This window comes from Strix uralensis, chromosome 1 (genome assembly GCF_047716275.1).
Source record: "Strix uralensis isolate ZFMK-TIS-50842 chromosome 1, bStrUra1, whole genome shotgun sequence".
NCBI lineage: Eukaryota > Metazoa > Chordata > Aves > Strigiformes > Strigidae > Strix > Strix uralensis.
In genome coordinates, this window is record NC_133972.1 from 15460748 (window position 1) to 15477374 (window position 16627).

General features: G+C 36.6%; 1 protein-coding gene across 1 annotated transcript in view; it reads left to right on the plus strand.

The window, feature by feature from the left end:
- The window catches only part of CNTNAP2 (contactin associated protein 2), a 1208535-nt gene that overhangs the window by 237516 nt on the left and 954392 nt on the right, over positions 1-16627 (plus strand). The gene's annotated exons all lie outside the window — the stretch shown is intronic.

The following is a 16627-nucleotide window of genomic DNA, read 5'->3' on the forward strand; positions in this document are numbered from 1 at the left end:
ATCTATAAATCCAGTTTGTATATGAAGTAACTTCTCCCTTTTCTGCTCAAAAAGTATAATCCAAAGCCCATTCCTCCACAGGCCCAATCCTTATTGAGCATTTAAGGATGTGCTTAATGTGAATTAGTCATGTACAAAAGTACTTTACAGAAACATAATCTAAGCCAGTTACATTGGCATTGGTTTAATATAAATTTGCATTCTGAGCACATAGCATTTATTTGCATTTGCCCTCAGCATCCTGTATGGACATATAATGAATATTAGTGCAGTCTCATTTTACAAAGGGGAGCCAAAGATAAGGGAGGTAATTGTTCTGCTCACTGGGTATATGATGAGCTGCCATCAACACCAAAGCTCAGGAGCTGCGTCCTTCATGCTGTTACTGAGCCAGTAGACTTTCACCTCTCTTGCTTGTGGTATTCAGATCTCCTGATGACTGCAGACTGAAAGTTGTCATTCACTGACCTGGTCACTGAGTTTCTTCCTTGCAGGAGGGAAAATGGTCCTTTGGCATCCAAAGCAAGGTGGAAGGGTTGTGAGGGAATCACAATGAGCTTTTAAAGAAAGTTTTGTGTCTTTCTCCAGGGTTATTTTTCCTCCACGTGAATAAAGAACTAATGTTAGGGATGGTTTCTTAAGAAAATATTCCTTGTCTGCAGAAATATTTTCCTTTGTTCCTATTGAAGTGCCAGGCAAGATTTATGGGGAAAATATTTTCAATCTTCTATAAAAAAAGATGTTGCCCTCATACTACTGCTTTTCTTTGTGTCGGAGAGTGGCAGGTAGGTGGCTGCTGAAAATAAATGTTATTGTAAGTTCCCCAAAAATCCCCCAGTTTTTTAAGTTACTTGATGAAAAATATCCCCTGTGATTTGCATGGGATACATATTTAGAGATGGAAGCAATGTGCATACTGACAGATCAACCATCTATATTTCATTAGAGGTTGTTTCCTAATGCGTAAATGATAATGAATTTTTTTTTTTTTCATGACTGCTTAAATATCTTTTTCTTTCTCTGGCATTCTATTTGCTATATATCATTTGTCACAATATCATGAGTACCAGGATACCTGCTATGATACAAAGTTGTAGAAGAATTCTTGAATTATTTTTTTAAGTAGCATGCTGTCTGAATTTCTTCTTACTTACATGGACTGAAATAAAAAGAAGTGCTTCCAAAGTCAGTGTTTTAAGATCAGGTTAAATGCAAGAGGATCTAGCTTCATGCATTTATAAATAAATGTGTCTACTCAGGTAAACACATATAAGATAATTTTTATTGTTCATTTTTCCTTTTGCTTCGTTATTTTTATGAAATTTAAAACCAAACAAACCAAGAAATTTTGCAACTAAAACTAACTAGAAAGAAATTAATAAATGCAATAAGAATGAGGAGCAGCAGAAAGATTTTAGGACAATAGTCATGACAAAGACGGTGGTAAGAGCCATTACACTACACATGGTGTTGTATCAGTAATGCTGATGCTGCCTTTCAGTCACTATATTTTTCATTGGCACTCCTGCATCCTGTTCTAACAAGTCTGAAAATACTAGCAGTGTTCCTTCTAATGTTCTTCAGTGTAGCACTTAATCCCCTTTTCCACTCAGATTTGTTTTAACTCTTCCAACACTCCCCTTTAATCCCCAGAAGTTCTTAGCTGTTGTCAGTGTATTTTGTGACTTGCTGAAAGCAGGCTGGTCTTCTGCTTTTGTGCCCTTTTCATTTCTCCCTCTGTGTAGCATTCTCAAACCACCCTAGACCGTCCTAGCCACAAGCCTTAGGCTTACCACAATTGTACCACCCTGGACCACCCTGAACTGAGTGATTCTCCTTGGGGAGGTTGTCAATACAAGAGTAAGCTGAAGGATATGCTGAATATTTTGAAGAAGTGTTTTTCACATATCACTGGAAAATTTCTTATTTGTTATGGTAGGTTGTAACTGGTTTCAGTCATAATATTTTCAAATCTGTTCATTCTTCCTAATTAGATGACCAGTTTTTCTTAATTACAATATTATTGTCAAAAAAATAATCTTGCTAATGGAACAGCCTCAACTTTACAAGGACGTACAAAAAAAGATATAAGAACATAGAGAGCTAAACAAATGTGAGCATCATTTTTGCACATTACTTCAGGGTTAGGCTTGAGTAAAATGCCTTGAGTAGCTGGAGCTGTGATTATTTGGGGTTCAAGTGGAAGACCACAAGTATTTTATTTACCTTTTTAAAGAGATAGACTATTATATAATGTTGGGTTTCAATGGAAATGAAAAAAATAATGGGATGTCTGGAAATTTGTGCATAATAACTGAGGGGTTTATGCTTATTTTGAAGTAAATACTATTGTAATACTGGAAGTAATGTATTTTTAATGCATTTGCATGATTAGGAGCTTTATTTCTTTTATTCTGTGTTACAGTTAGTCCTTTGCTTCACACTCTGGAAAAGAAATTTTTTTTAGTTTCCGTAGGGCTTTTCTCAAACAACACTGCCAGAGCAGAGAAAATTTATGTTAAAAGTCTGAATTGAAGTAGGTAATACATCAAATATGACTTTTTCTGGATGACAGGAAAGAAGCAAATTTCTGATATTTTCTTCCTGATGGAATAAAAAACCCACAAACTTTACAAATACTCCGTGAACATCCAAATTATGACCTTAGATGTAGCTTTTTCCTAGTTAAGCATCTGGTGTTGCCTGCTGTTCTCAGTGATGTAACTTCAACACTGTAAAATGATGTTTCATTTAGGCAACTCAGTCCATTACAGTTCAATATTAGGTCTACAACAGAGGTAGGAATTGGAGCACTTTTCACAGAGTGCAGAAAAACATTAAAGAGCCTTTTTTTTTTAACTTTCTCCCCATCTAGTCTAGTAAGAATTAGGATTTGCTTCTCCGAGTAACAACATTGCATTAATTTACCTTTTACTTGCAAAACTGTAATCTCTTTTATCCTTGAAATGTTCATCAGCTTATGACAAGAAACTGCTTTGGTATTTTGGAGATCCCTCTTGTTACTCAAATCTGGGATAACAGAGCTAATGGGATCTTAGATATGGTACAGTAGAGAAAATATGTACTAGAGGGTGGGCAGAAGCTCTGGAGAGGTGCTGTGGAAGCACCTACCTTCCTAAAGCCTTGTGACCCCGGTGTGCTAAGCACTAAGCACAGGGGGAGCAGAAAGATAATGATAACCTGAGATCTTCCATGTTTGTTTCTAAGGGAAGCAACAGTAGGTCAAGTAAGTGCAGGGTTTTTTACTTTGCTGGGTGGTGTTTTCTTGGTTTCTTTTTTTAGCTTTGCTGTTAAAATATGCATAATTTTTGAATGCATGAATTTTTAAAAACTAGTTTTTATAATCACAAATAGCCGTGTGGGTTTCAGTGGAATTATGGATGAAGTGTATTGCTCCTGGCTATGTATGAGGGGACAGAGTCCAGACCTTTTGCAATGTGTATCTGCATATAGTATATGTATGCAGTATGTTTTTCCTTGCTTTTGAAAATGAAAGTAAATTTTGACAAATTTTAACAATCAAACAAACAAAAAAAGAACAAACCTCAACCCAGCAAAGAGCTCCCGTGCAGTTCATCTGCTTTGAAACATAAAGTTGACTAGTCATGGCTCCTCATAGCCTTTGTGATCTTCATGTCATTTATTCTTCTGAAACTCAAAGGTGCCTTTATGACTTCTTGAACATATTTACTTTGTGGAGCTACAGCTTAAGTGCTTGTCTTTGCTAAGGGGTTTCAATACAGAAGATCTTTTCAGATCAATAAACCAACCACCATTATGGGGGCAAAACCAAACCAAAAACCAGATCACTGTGGGAACTGCACTTCTATGTGTAATTTTTATTTCATGGGAGGCAGGCAGACAGAGTCCACATGTCAGTTTTGCTACTGAACTTAGATAATGTTAAATCAAGCTACAAATGTATTTTAGGGCCATCTGCTGGGGCCTCAGTTCTTAGCTGCATATAGTAATTCTGTAGAAATTTCCCTTTAACACTGGGCCCATCAAACAAGCACCGACCAAGGAATTGTTAACGTGTGTAAGCAAATTGGCTATAGACAGAAAGAATTGCTTTACCTCCATCTGTTTTTCATTTGCTTTGGGGTTTGTTTGTTTGTTTTGAATTATTTTTTTTCTTTTTCAGAAGAGCACAAAGAGCAAATGAAGGATGTAGGATCATGTACTTATATGTATTACAAGTCCCAGCCTAGTTGGGACTCACTGTGCTATAAAAATGAATCTTGCCTGTGAGTTCAGTTGATTTTTTCAGGGGAAAAAAAAATATTTTGTTGTATTTCATTAAATTAAAGTTTTGAAAGATTTTTAATGGAGTTATAAGATGGTTCAAAATAAGAAGATTCTCCTTCCCTTGGCTTCCTTCTGTTTTCCCTCTCATCTACCAATCCTTATTTTTGTATAGCTTCTGACAAAGGAGGAAAGAAATAGGGGCTAAGCACAAACTGTGAAAACAAAAATGTATGGGTTGAAGACAAAAATCAAATCTGCTACTTCATAATCCCTGTTCTTCAGTGTTTTAAAGCTGTCTAATGTCTTCTTACATTTTCAAATGCATATATCTGTAGCACAAGAGTTGTAGATGAGGGTAAAACTTCTTATTTTAGACTTGTATTGGCTGATAGCCATCACAACAATGGCAAAGTTACCACATCTGTGGTTGATTATTTGTAACATTTTATAGTGTAGAATTGCTAAGTGGCAATTAGGAACACAGATTAATATGAGGTGGAAATTGCCTGTGTGGTTCTGTATATTAACCTTCAATAGCAGTAGCACAGTAGCACATCTTTCTGATGTTATCAGTGAGTTCATTCTTGGAATAGACTGTAAAAGGGTTAAGCCTTTTAAGCATAACCAGCAGACAGAGGTGATTAGATGCATTTCCAAAACAGAGAACTCTATTTCCTGTAGGTCTCATGTAAATCATAATCTAAGCAAGTTATCTGGAAAAGTAACTTGCTTTGTCCCTCAGAAGATTCTGACTGCAGAAATTTAAGTAGCAAACTGGCAATGTTCTTTCCTTTAAAGGTATTTTGGATGTCTTTTCAATTTATTCATTCTTAAAGATAAATTTTAGAGAAGCAACAGATTTCTTCATGTAGTAGTTATTCTACTCAATACTAGAAATTCTTTTTGCAAAAAGAATGTTGGAAATATTTTGACTAGAAGTACTGCAGGATCTTTAAGATTAAACACATTCTTGGAGGCAGACATATTGCAGTAAAATTTTTCCTTGGATGCCCAGATTCATAAAGATGTGGACTGAATATTCTGAAAAGTTACTGGCTTTTTTTCTGTTTGCTTGTTTTGCAATTTCATGCTATTTTTTTCCCAAATAGAGAGAGCTAGCTCAAAAATGTCACAGCTTGCTCTACATTTTGTTATGAAACATGTTGTATAGCATTCAGGAACAGGATGGTAAAAACTAAGTAAAGTAGCAAACAAAACTTATATACCATACCATACCTTATATACCATACGTGTAAGTATTTTTGTGGCAGATGTGGCTGGGGTCCTAGACATGAGAATTTCGATCAGGTTTTTTTACATATCTGAAGTAGTGGCCTAAACAAGCAGAGGAAGAATGACCATTAAATACTGTGAATTTATATTTAGGGTTTCCTGTTACTGTTTGTTTATTTGATGAATACTGAGTAAATCACATGCGCACTGTGGTCAGACATAGGACATTTATAAAATGGAGCAAACTGAAAAAAACCCACTTTGTTTTCTTTCCTTTAGAGTTTATGTTTTTTTGAAAAGCACGTTGTGTTTTACAAAGGAAAACTATTGTAATAGTGTTAATGTAAATTACCCATGATTTGAACAGTGCTTTCTGTAAAACTATTAGAATGCAACAGCATTCTGCACAGTCTTTGTAACCTATAGGTAGGTTTTACCAACTGAAGATTGTATTTATAAAAATGCTGTGTGGAGAATCAGACTTCTTTTCTAAACTTTTATTTTTGTTTGAGGCTTTCTTATCTCTTAGTTTTTCTTTTTTGTTCAGAAAAATGCTACCATCATAACACTTTTTGTAATGAATCTAGTCTTTCTTGAAAGTCTATCCATTTAAATATGACTTCAGCATTACCAAGTTGTGCTATTTATCAGCGCAGTGTTGCTATTATTAGTATTATTAGTGTTATTAGCAAGATATTAGCAAAATGAAGAGGTTTTTTTAATAATTATTGGTACACTTTACTGTGAATATATAAGAAATTCCTTATTTTGTTGAGAAAGTGGCTGTGCCTTTAACTTTAATGCAATTCACATATTTTGTGTTTCTGCTGTAACTGTCCATGTGGACAAACCTGGTGAACATTGAATACCCAGTAATGTATAATACTTTAAAGATGGAACAAGATAAGCCCCTTCATCTACATGAATCTTTGTGTGATCATAGCTGCCTACTTTTCAGTAATTCCTTTTGCTCTGAATTCTAACTCTCAAGTTGAAAGTGGCCCATATCTCTTGGTCATTAATTTCAAGCTGTTGGTGAAGCAGGCAAGAGAGCCGAAAACAGCTGATCTACAGTACAGCCATAGCAAGATTCCTTTAGGTTCATATAGACTGTTCTTCTTCAGGCAGTTTTTGTGAATGGTCCAAGTGTTTTACCACTGCATCTAGACTGTTTCTGATGATTGTGCTGTATAATTCAGTTTTTGCTTGGGGCTGTCTAGTCACTCTGCTGGGGACATCGTGAACACAGTGTTGTTAGTTTAACAGCCATTCTAAGTAATGCAGTGTGGGACAGAGGTTTAAAAATGCACAACAGAATTTGGTCTGGGTCTTTCAGTGTTTTAACTTAATAGCATTTTTTTTATATCACCAATTTTACATTTAGACCTACAGCAGTACTTTTGTTGTAGTGACAGATGTCTTTCCAGACACATGGGTGCATATTTAAATGGAGCTGGCATAGCATAATCTTTCAAAAAAAGATGAATTTAACAGAACTTTTTTGTCTGCACAAATTAATTAAATGGTTATGAGAACATAGATCGCTACTTTATAATAATTAGAGTTGTGTTTAATATAATTAATACTCTATATTAGAAATGGTGTGAAATAGCATTATTCTCTTGCACCGTTAAGGCATAATTGTAACACTAGATTTGTCTGAGTAAACAGTATCACTGCATGCCACTCCCAAGAGCATCTCTCTCTGGTAATGACTCTCAAGAGCAAGACCTCTGCACTTCTGAGCTTCACAGAGATCACACCAAACTAACGTCCTATGAGAACTAACATCAAATCAATGGATTGCTTATTACCTGAGCTGTTTTGCTTCATTTTATTATTCCTCATAATAGAACTAATAGTGTGAAAGAATATGAGAGTAGTACACACCAGCGATTTGTTCCAAATGTTGTCTGAGCCTGCTGGTGCATGAGTTTCTGAAGAAAAGTTAATCTATTTCTAGCAAAGAATTGCAGAACTTTTGCTCATTTTGCTCTCTCTAAAAAGAACTGTGAAAATTTCTGGAAACTGTAAGAAAAAGTGCCCATGCATAAAATTAAAACAGGAAGTGTCCTGTCAGTGGAACTCAATTTAATCTTTTTTTAGCGTGAAAAAAAAAAAAGTAAATTTATTTCTTACAATCAGCTTACTGGAAAATGATATAACAGGGCTAGACTCAAACAAAAAAAATGATGCAATACTGTCAATACCTGATTTAATGCTTTAAGTAGCAATCCTGCTGTCAGACATTGTCCAGGGAGGTTTAGAATATATTTATGAAAGCTGTAGTAATAATGACTATAGAGTAGACAAACTGCAGCTATCTCAGTTCTTGGTATTCTTTAGAAGTGTAGTTGTGGTAGGTGGAACGACAAATACATTTTTCTAATTATGAAACACATTTTCTGTTTCTGAACAAAATTCCCAAGCAAAGGTCGAGGGGTTGAGTCAATATTTGAGTCTTTGCTCTCACTGATCTTACTGCTTCGCTGTAAAAATTGAGACTGTAAGTTATTCAGACTTTCTTCCTTACCTCACTACTGATAGTGTGTGTTCAGATCTGATTGGGAGAAGGATAGCTGAGATGCAGCTTAAGTGGTTTCATACAATACTAGCAGAAGGATGAACAGTGTTTATAAAGAGTCTTACCTAACTTGCTATACCTGCCAATGCAGGAGTGAGGAAAAAGCCCCATGCAAGTTCCTCAACTGCTTGAGGAAACATGGAGAAAAAAAAGGAAAAAGGCCAGTGGTTTTCTGTCAGTGTGACTGGGCAGTTCAGGTGAAGTTGCGCTGTGAGGCATGAAGAAGAAGACACCATGCCCCCTTTTCAACCAGTGTTCTGCTCACGTCAGGAAAGAGACTGCCCATTTCCCAGAAGCAGTTTTGTGACCAGATGTACTCTGCAAGGGGTAAAGCCTCTTGTGACAGTTCCTAGGCTGTCTGAAATGTTGGAGTCATAAAAGCATACAGTGGAAAAGCTCTGGCTGAAAGGTTTAAAATAGGATGCATTATAATTTTGGTTGGGTGTAACACCTAGGACTTTCATTAAACTGTTGGCAAAAAGTCTGGATGAAAGGGAGAAGGAAACATGATTTATGTTCAGCTAAAAAAATCAAGTGAAAGGTGGTGAAAGGGAAGAACGCGCATATGAAGATTTTCTTTAGTCTAAAGAGTATATGGGTTGGACAAACAACGTATTTGTCTTTATCTGCATGTTTCTAGTACCAGCTACAATACAGACTAATTTCTTTCCACTTGCCAAACTTGTGCATCTCCTTGCTTCTGCTAATCCCAAGTGGGAAAACTTGGAGCAATAGATTGCTTGTGTCAAGGAAGTTTGGGTGGCCAAGGAAGGAGTGTGTGATGTAGCACAAACCCTGCAAGCCAAAGGTGGTAGTAGTGTGTGAGACTATGGTGACACAGCAGAGCATGTATTTGTCAGTTTAGTGAGTTCCCATCTAGGGAAAGTCTGTGAGAACCTTCAGAGTACCACATGCTTTTCCATTGTTTTGTTCTCTACCTTACGTCTAACCACCTTCACTTTTTCCATTCTATTACAAACCCTCGGAGGATCATTTGTATGGTAATTTTTGTGAATTAAGTATCCTGGGAGATAGATGAACATCATTAAACTATTATCACATTTAACATTCCTGTTGCCAAAAGTGGAAGGCTAATTTTACTCCTTTAATTTCTTATGGATCGCTTTGCTTTTTTGTGGTAGCCACAGGTGTCCAATTTATTCCCAGCTCTGTGGAGATATGCTCATTTTGAGTCTTAGAAAATACACAGGTTGTAGTAAGTTGGAAGTGCTTGCATGTGAGGATGGCTACAATATCTAGAAAAAGTACTTAAAAATTAATATTTTTAGCAATGACATTGACTATTCTTAGTCTCTTGAAGGAGATTGCTTTTGTTCATGACTTTAAGGTTCTGCCTTGGTCTACCATGATCATCATCTGCCGATGAGCACAGTCCTCTCATCCTTTTTTGTAAAGTATTATTAGATTCAGCAAGACTGTATGGCTGAACTGTTGGGTCAAGAGCTGGCTCTGATTCTATTCACTGTTAGATGATTTTTGACTTAAGAGGATTAAGTTTTTTCTTGTTTGTAACATTAATTTTTCTTTCATGAGCAGGTAACTGTGGCAGCAGCCACATTTCCACTTCATATTTCATCTCTAGTTTTTCTATTAATCATATTACATTTCCAATTAAGTTCTACTTATGAATTTGTTTCAGTGTGGTTCTTAGGGGAATCAGTAAATGTGTTTTATAATTAAGTGCTCAAATATTAGAATTTAATAGTTCGTAATTAGAGGGTTTTTAAATTAGAAATCTGTCTTCCTATACAATTTGAGGAGCTAAAATCTAATTTACATCTTCACCTTAAGGAAAATTCATAAAATGAACTAAACTAAAGCAGTGAAATACATTTTTAATTAAAGGGAGGAAACTGCTAATCAAGTGTAACTTAGGAACATAACCTAATAGTGAAGGTACTGTATAATATCATATAGTTTCTTTATGCTATATAATGAAATACAGTGGTTTAAAAAATTAGATGAAGCATTACTTAAAGCAGTGAATTTCAATTTGCCGTATGAAGTGTCCCATGGCAGAAGTATTCCCATTATCTTCAGTCTTATTGTAGAAATAAATATATACTTACTCAAGCACATGAATAAGGACTAATAATATTTGCATTGTTCAGTGGCATACATGCTGTCATGCAAATACTTGATACTGAAGGCACGTGTGTGTGTATATGTATATCTGTTTATAGTTACTTCCTGAGGTGCAAGGAGTCATAGTTGTGTTGATGGGTGGTTAGGGCTGTGTTCACAGCAGAAATCCTGTTTTTAGCTTGGCCAAAAGTTCTCTGCAAGCAAAATGCTGAATCTGTGGGAAAAAACCCACAAATTCTACATGGAATATTGGCCAGGAACAGGTATTGAAGCTCCAGAGCTGAAAGAATGATTTTCCTGTACTAGCTAAAAAGAGAGAGTCCCGAGTTCAGACCAGTATTAACAGGATTGGTTTAAGATGTAAGCAAAACAGGCTATTGCCTACAGTGGCACACTGATGGGATTGGCCTTTAGGAAGACACTCGTGACATTTTTGTGCCTGACCTCAGCTTGGCTCTGCAGAAACAGCACTGTGAATATCCCAGATTACATGTACATTACTGGGCACAGAAGCTTTCCCCAATTCTTGAGCCTGGGTGGATGCTGAGGCCACATCTTGATCCAGTCTGAGCAGGCTCTCTATCCTTATCCATGAAAAAAATACCTAGATGTGCAGGCTTAGCTGAACACAGGTATTTTCTGGCAGCCTGCCTGGAGAACCCGGATATCAGGACTCCAGTGCATCCCTGCAAGTAGGTCTAGACACTGCCTGAAGCATTTTCTCCAGTGATGATCCTGAGAGCAAATAAGCATCAGAAACAAGCTCCTTGGTACATGCCCCAGTCAGTGGTAGCCCTTGTCCCTGGCTGCATATCTTGCTCTTGCTACCCTGCTTCTGCTTCCCTGTATAGCTGCTGTGTGGAAAGGTGTACGGAAAAGGGCTGCCACGCCAGGGAGAAGGGGACCCCTGAAGACTTGCTTGTTCCTTCTGCCTTGCATCCCCTTCACTGGGGCAGTGGTGCAGCACTGCCTTATGATGGCAAGGACACAGTGGCAGAGAGAGCTCTGTAGCAAGCCATATGTGTAGGGTCACACTTGGTTATTTAGGTGGAGGAGTGTGTTTGGTTTTGTCAGCCTGAGTTGCAGAGAGAGATGTCCTGGGGGAGCCATCCTGCCGCCTATTCAGTATAGCTTGAGCTACCTGGAAAGGGTGAGCCAGTTCTGAGACTAAACTCATGTCCCCTGGGCATCTGGTACAGCAGGGCCATAGAAGGTATCTTAGCAAGTGGGTTTGCCTTAAACTCTGGTTAAATCTTCCAAGACAAAGTTCATCTAAGTCTTAAGGGGTTTGTAGGCCATGAACTGACTTTCCACACTGATGAAGTTTCTCTGCTGTGATTAATAGCAAGTAGCATTATTTTTTTCATTATTTTAGCACAGTTAAAGGTTTGTACAAGAAATACCTCACAGAATGGTGTTTGCCTTGGAAACCTGACCCCGCTCTTTGCCTTAATTTCCTTATCCTCTAATGACACCCCTGGTGCATCTCTACTTTTCATCAATTTAGTTGTGGTTTCCTCAATAGTGGCTGATGACCCAGGCAGGAAGTCCTCACGAGCATCAACACAAGCTGGTATGTTCATGATCTTTGTCCTCTTGCTCATGACTTGTTGACATATTGAGGGTAGATCACTCAGATGTCTTTAAACACTTGGGTGATTTAAGGAAGCTTTTGCATTTGCACCTTTATATAACACAAATTGTATGTCTGTAATTGCAATTATATCAGGAGATATGATTTTGCCTCATATTAAGCTGCACTATGCTGCTGAAGAAGTGGAAAAGGATCTAAATGTAAATGGTAAACTGGGACACAGGATCTGCTGAAATCAGTCTTTATTAATTACTTTGGTGGTGGTGGTGGTTTTGGTATTATGTGATCTGACATTACTGTGTGCTTTTATTCTCGGGATGTGGGGGGAATGAACAAGATCCTTATTTGAAATTGTACTTTTGGTTTTTGACTAGCTTAATTCACATTTTCCACTGAATTATAGGTTGAAAAACTCAGTAATGAATGATGCTGACTTAGTTGGCAAGATGATCAGCTGCTACACATACCGCAATGGTACGGATCACAGGCCATAATAAAAAATTACTTATGTGTTATGCCCTTCATTAATATTTCAGGACTCAGACAGTAAAGGGAGCAATTTATCTCAGTATAAGTTAGAATACTGTTTAATAAGATTTTGTGAGGAGACAAGATTAATGTTAATAAAGTTTTTTCATTGACAGGAAAACAGTGTTAACATTAGTAACTCACTCTTTCTGTTAAAAGTACAGCATTTGTTTTACAGCTATCCACAACAACAAGGTTAAACTGAAAAAAAGCATGGACTATAAACAAGGTCAGGCCTATAAAAGAGTAAAACATGAATCTGTTTTCCTAGGCTAAAATCTTATTAGAATGAATATTCTTACAGATCAGAATGAAGGTGATGGAGGCTATAAAGCTATTCAAGCAGAATAATTCAACTTTAGTGTCTCTCCATTCCAGGAAGTGGCTATTTCTTTTTTTATACTCAAACAATGAATTTGAAACTTGGCTAATTACGAAACATAGCAAACTTGAAGCCTAGTCTCCTTGATTCTGAAAATAATACATGTAACTTCATTTCACTTCTCAGGGTTTAAGGCATAAATGAGCTTGGTACAGGGTTTCTTGAAGGTATATTAAGCAAAGTCTATATTCAAGAAAACAATACATTTGCTGTGCTTGGGTAAGTGTTTCCCCTTCTGAATATATTTGGCTTCATTAGGATGACACATAGACATGAATATGGAATATTTGGTTCCTGTGAGATTGCTCATACACAGCTAAGGACTTTTCTAGGTTATAGCAATATACATGCTGACGCTAATATGGTACTGTTGTAGTTGCACTGATAATATTTTAATGACGACACAAATAAGGTTTGAATAGTTATGTGTATTATTTTTATGCATAGGTTCTGATCAAAACATGGTATCTATAAAAGTCTATGTGCACATATTTAGAAACTCTGAATTTTTTATATATCCCAAACTGTAATGGCATATTGAGTCACCACCTTTCATGTATGTGTAATACAAAAAATATGTTCAATACCAGCATTCATAAATTCTGTGTCAGTCCACTTGCGTATAATACACACAACAGCATATCAGGAGCAAAACTGTGGCATAACAAGAACCTTTGTGATTGATGACTTCCCATTCTAAATTGTTCTGTGTTCACATGCAAACACTACAGTCTACATTGCCCATAGCCCTGCTGAATTTCCTGTCTACCAGTCTCTATGGTTTTCCTGTCTCTGTGAATATTTAATTAATTATGGCAGGAGGAGCAACTAAAACTGTAGAAATAGGAGAGCAAATAACTCATAAACTGGTGGTTATAAAACATCCTGTCTAAATTTGTCAGGGAAGGGAATTTTATTTTTGATTTTCACTTCTCAGATGTGTGGAGTATTTTGCTAGAAATTCCTAGATTCATATGCAGAAATACTCCTTTCATATGAAGAACAAAATATGGCTAAAACAATGGGAGAAAATGTCTCTTTCAGTGTTTTCTTGTTTTGGTTATTGCTTATTTTGGATAAGCAATTAAAAATAGCAGGACATGTATGCACAGCTGTGAAAGTAAATGTTGGACACAACTAAGCACATAATACCAAATTTTTCTTCCAGTGTAAATGTTCAGCCCTCCCTGAACTCTGTTTGTTACAAGTTTATCTAAGGCAGAATCTTGCCTGTAGCCAACATAATTATTAAATATCACCCTTGAATGTAAGTCACAGGTAGAAAATGTTTCATGACTCAGCCTGATACTTATACATCTGCACGGTTGCATATTATGTGACCCAGAACAGACAATACTTTTTGCTTCGCAGCTGGAATGTGCAGATTAAAAATACTTAAGAGTTTGTTATCTATACATATCTAAGAAGTTGGATTTGCTTGTGTGAGTATTCTAGTCCAGAGCTATAGCTTGCAGCATATTCTTTGATTGGAGCATGCCCATTTTAAGTTAGGGGAGTCCAATGTGAAATACTGGGTGCAAACTGGTAACTGCATGCGATTAATATGTATGTATGTGCACACACATACATTCTGTCCCCTTCACCACCCACAAAGGCTGCAGAAGGTCTGTGCAGAAGCAGTCCTATGGATGTCACTTGGGCTGGTCATCTAAGCATGGTCCACACGGTCTAATGTAGAGAAGTGTAGTTTTGTGAGTATGATTGCTGTGCTCTGTGATGAAGCAAACAAGGGTTAAAATAATTCTGAGTATTCAAGGTTCTTACTGTTTTACTAATAGATGCTGATTCCCTTTCTGGTTTGGTACTTGCTTTTAAAATTCTACTGTCCTATGGAAATACCTACAGAAGAGAATGTATCTGTCCCTCAGAGTCTGTTATTTCCACACATGGAAATTTTGTGTACCTACGGATTCTAATGAACAGTTTATTTTGAAGAAATTCTTTGTTCTCTGTGCAGAAAATCTGAAGAGGGTTATGATGGTGCTTGGGAAATGTGCAAGGCTTTCTGCGGTAGGAAGAATATCAGATGACTTGCTTCACATGTCTATTGAGTTTTGAGAAGTCCAATTTTAGCTCCTCAAAGATGGAATCAAAGCTCCTGAAAAATTCTAATCATGGCTGTCAGATTGATGTTTGCTTGAGACAAACACCAGCAGTAAACATGGCCTGCAAGATTTATTCAGGGAATAAAGCGTAACATTTACACAGAAAGAGGGCAGCCTTGGAGTGAAGAGAGATGATCAGAGCTGACCTTTGGCAAGAAGTACAAATTTCTAAGTATGAATGCCCCAGTCAAACAGATTAGTTTCCAGGACAGTTAATTCCTGATGAAAGAGAAGGTCAGACAGAGAGCATATGTGGGACCATTTTGAGTTTAATTTATTTTAGTGTATTAAACAAAAATGCCAGATTGCATTTTACCAAACACTCTTTAAGAAAAGTAATTGCTTGAGTGATAACAAATATTTTGGAAGTATAAACCTAAAGCCAAATTACTTCAAAAGCTGGTAAAGAGCTGTCACTGGTGAAGAGGAATTGCTTTGACTGGACTGGAGGTCCTTGATTGAAGACACCCGATTTCTCAAAGTCTTCCTTGGACTTTGGGTGGATGTCTTTGGGTAAATGTCGTCTTCTTCTGTTTTAGCTGTGTGAAATGGGAATGGCATTGAAGCTTTTTATTGATATAACTGTGTGTATAAGTTATTTAGATTTTTTTGGGGTGTTCAAAACTCTCTGCATTTATTTTGGTTTTATGTTTTGTTGGTTTTTTTAATGGTCAGGGTTGTTCTGCAGAGCAAGTAGCCTTTTCATCTTGCAAATCTGTATTGAGGATTGTAATTTATGTTCCATGTGAAATGGCTTTGCTACAAATGTGATCCTTGTCTCACATGAAATGGCTTTGCTATAAGTGTGACACAGTGACATTAGTGTGAGCCAGTCAGCTTGCCAGATTGCTATTAGTTTGTAATAAACATTTAGAAAAATGAAGCATCATTAAAGGAAATCAGCTGTTTCATGTAGCTACTGCATATTTATAGACACTCTGCTTGCATGAATTAATTAGTCCCTGATTGGGGGAAGCACACTGTATCTCCACCTCTTGGCATCTTTCCATTCTGTTTCTTCTTTTGCTATCCTCTACTGTACTGGCATCCACAAGAGAAAATTAATAATTTTAAAACCACTTGGTATAATACAAACAGTATGATTGTAATACAATTTTAACATAGGTATGCCTTGATACTTATGCACAGCAGAAGACCATTACCTTATGATAATCTTCTACTCAGTAATACTATCTGTTAATTAAAAGAACAAACATTATGCAGGCTGTGTTATCCAGCCAAAAAAGGTTTATTTTGTTTTTTTGTTTCACCTCACCATTTTCAGTGGAATTGACTGTTGTTCTGTGATTATATAACCAGAAACTAGTCTGAGCAGCCAGATTGATGTTACATTAAATTAGTTATTTACTGCTGTGATTTTAGCATCATTCCAAACCCTTTTAAGACGCTTGCCTAGATGGAAGTTGGCATTGAGAGTCTTCTTTAAATTAATATGTCAGTCCTAGATTCATATTTGTCAAAACTTTCAGTTTTCTTGTTTGGTGCCCACAAAATAACATTCTGCGTTGTCAAAGGGTTACTAATGGCAGCAATTTAAGAAAGATATTCTTTCAGAGTATATTTTATTTTTAAAATTTTCTACTTTGACCATCCATTGGGTACCTTTATGCATAAAGAACATTGCAGAATAGATTAGATGAACTCATTAGAGTGAAGGTGAATACTTCTGAGGCAACAATTACTGTTTGTTCACAAGAGTAGGCGTTAGAGGATTTTCTTTTTCAGGCATCCAAAATCTGGACTGCGGAACAAGTAATTGAATTAATTTTATAAAATATAAATGA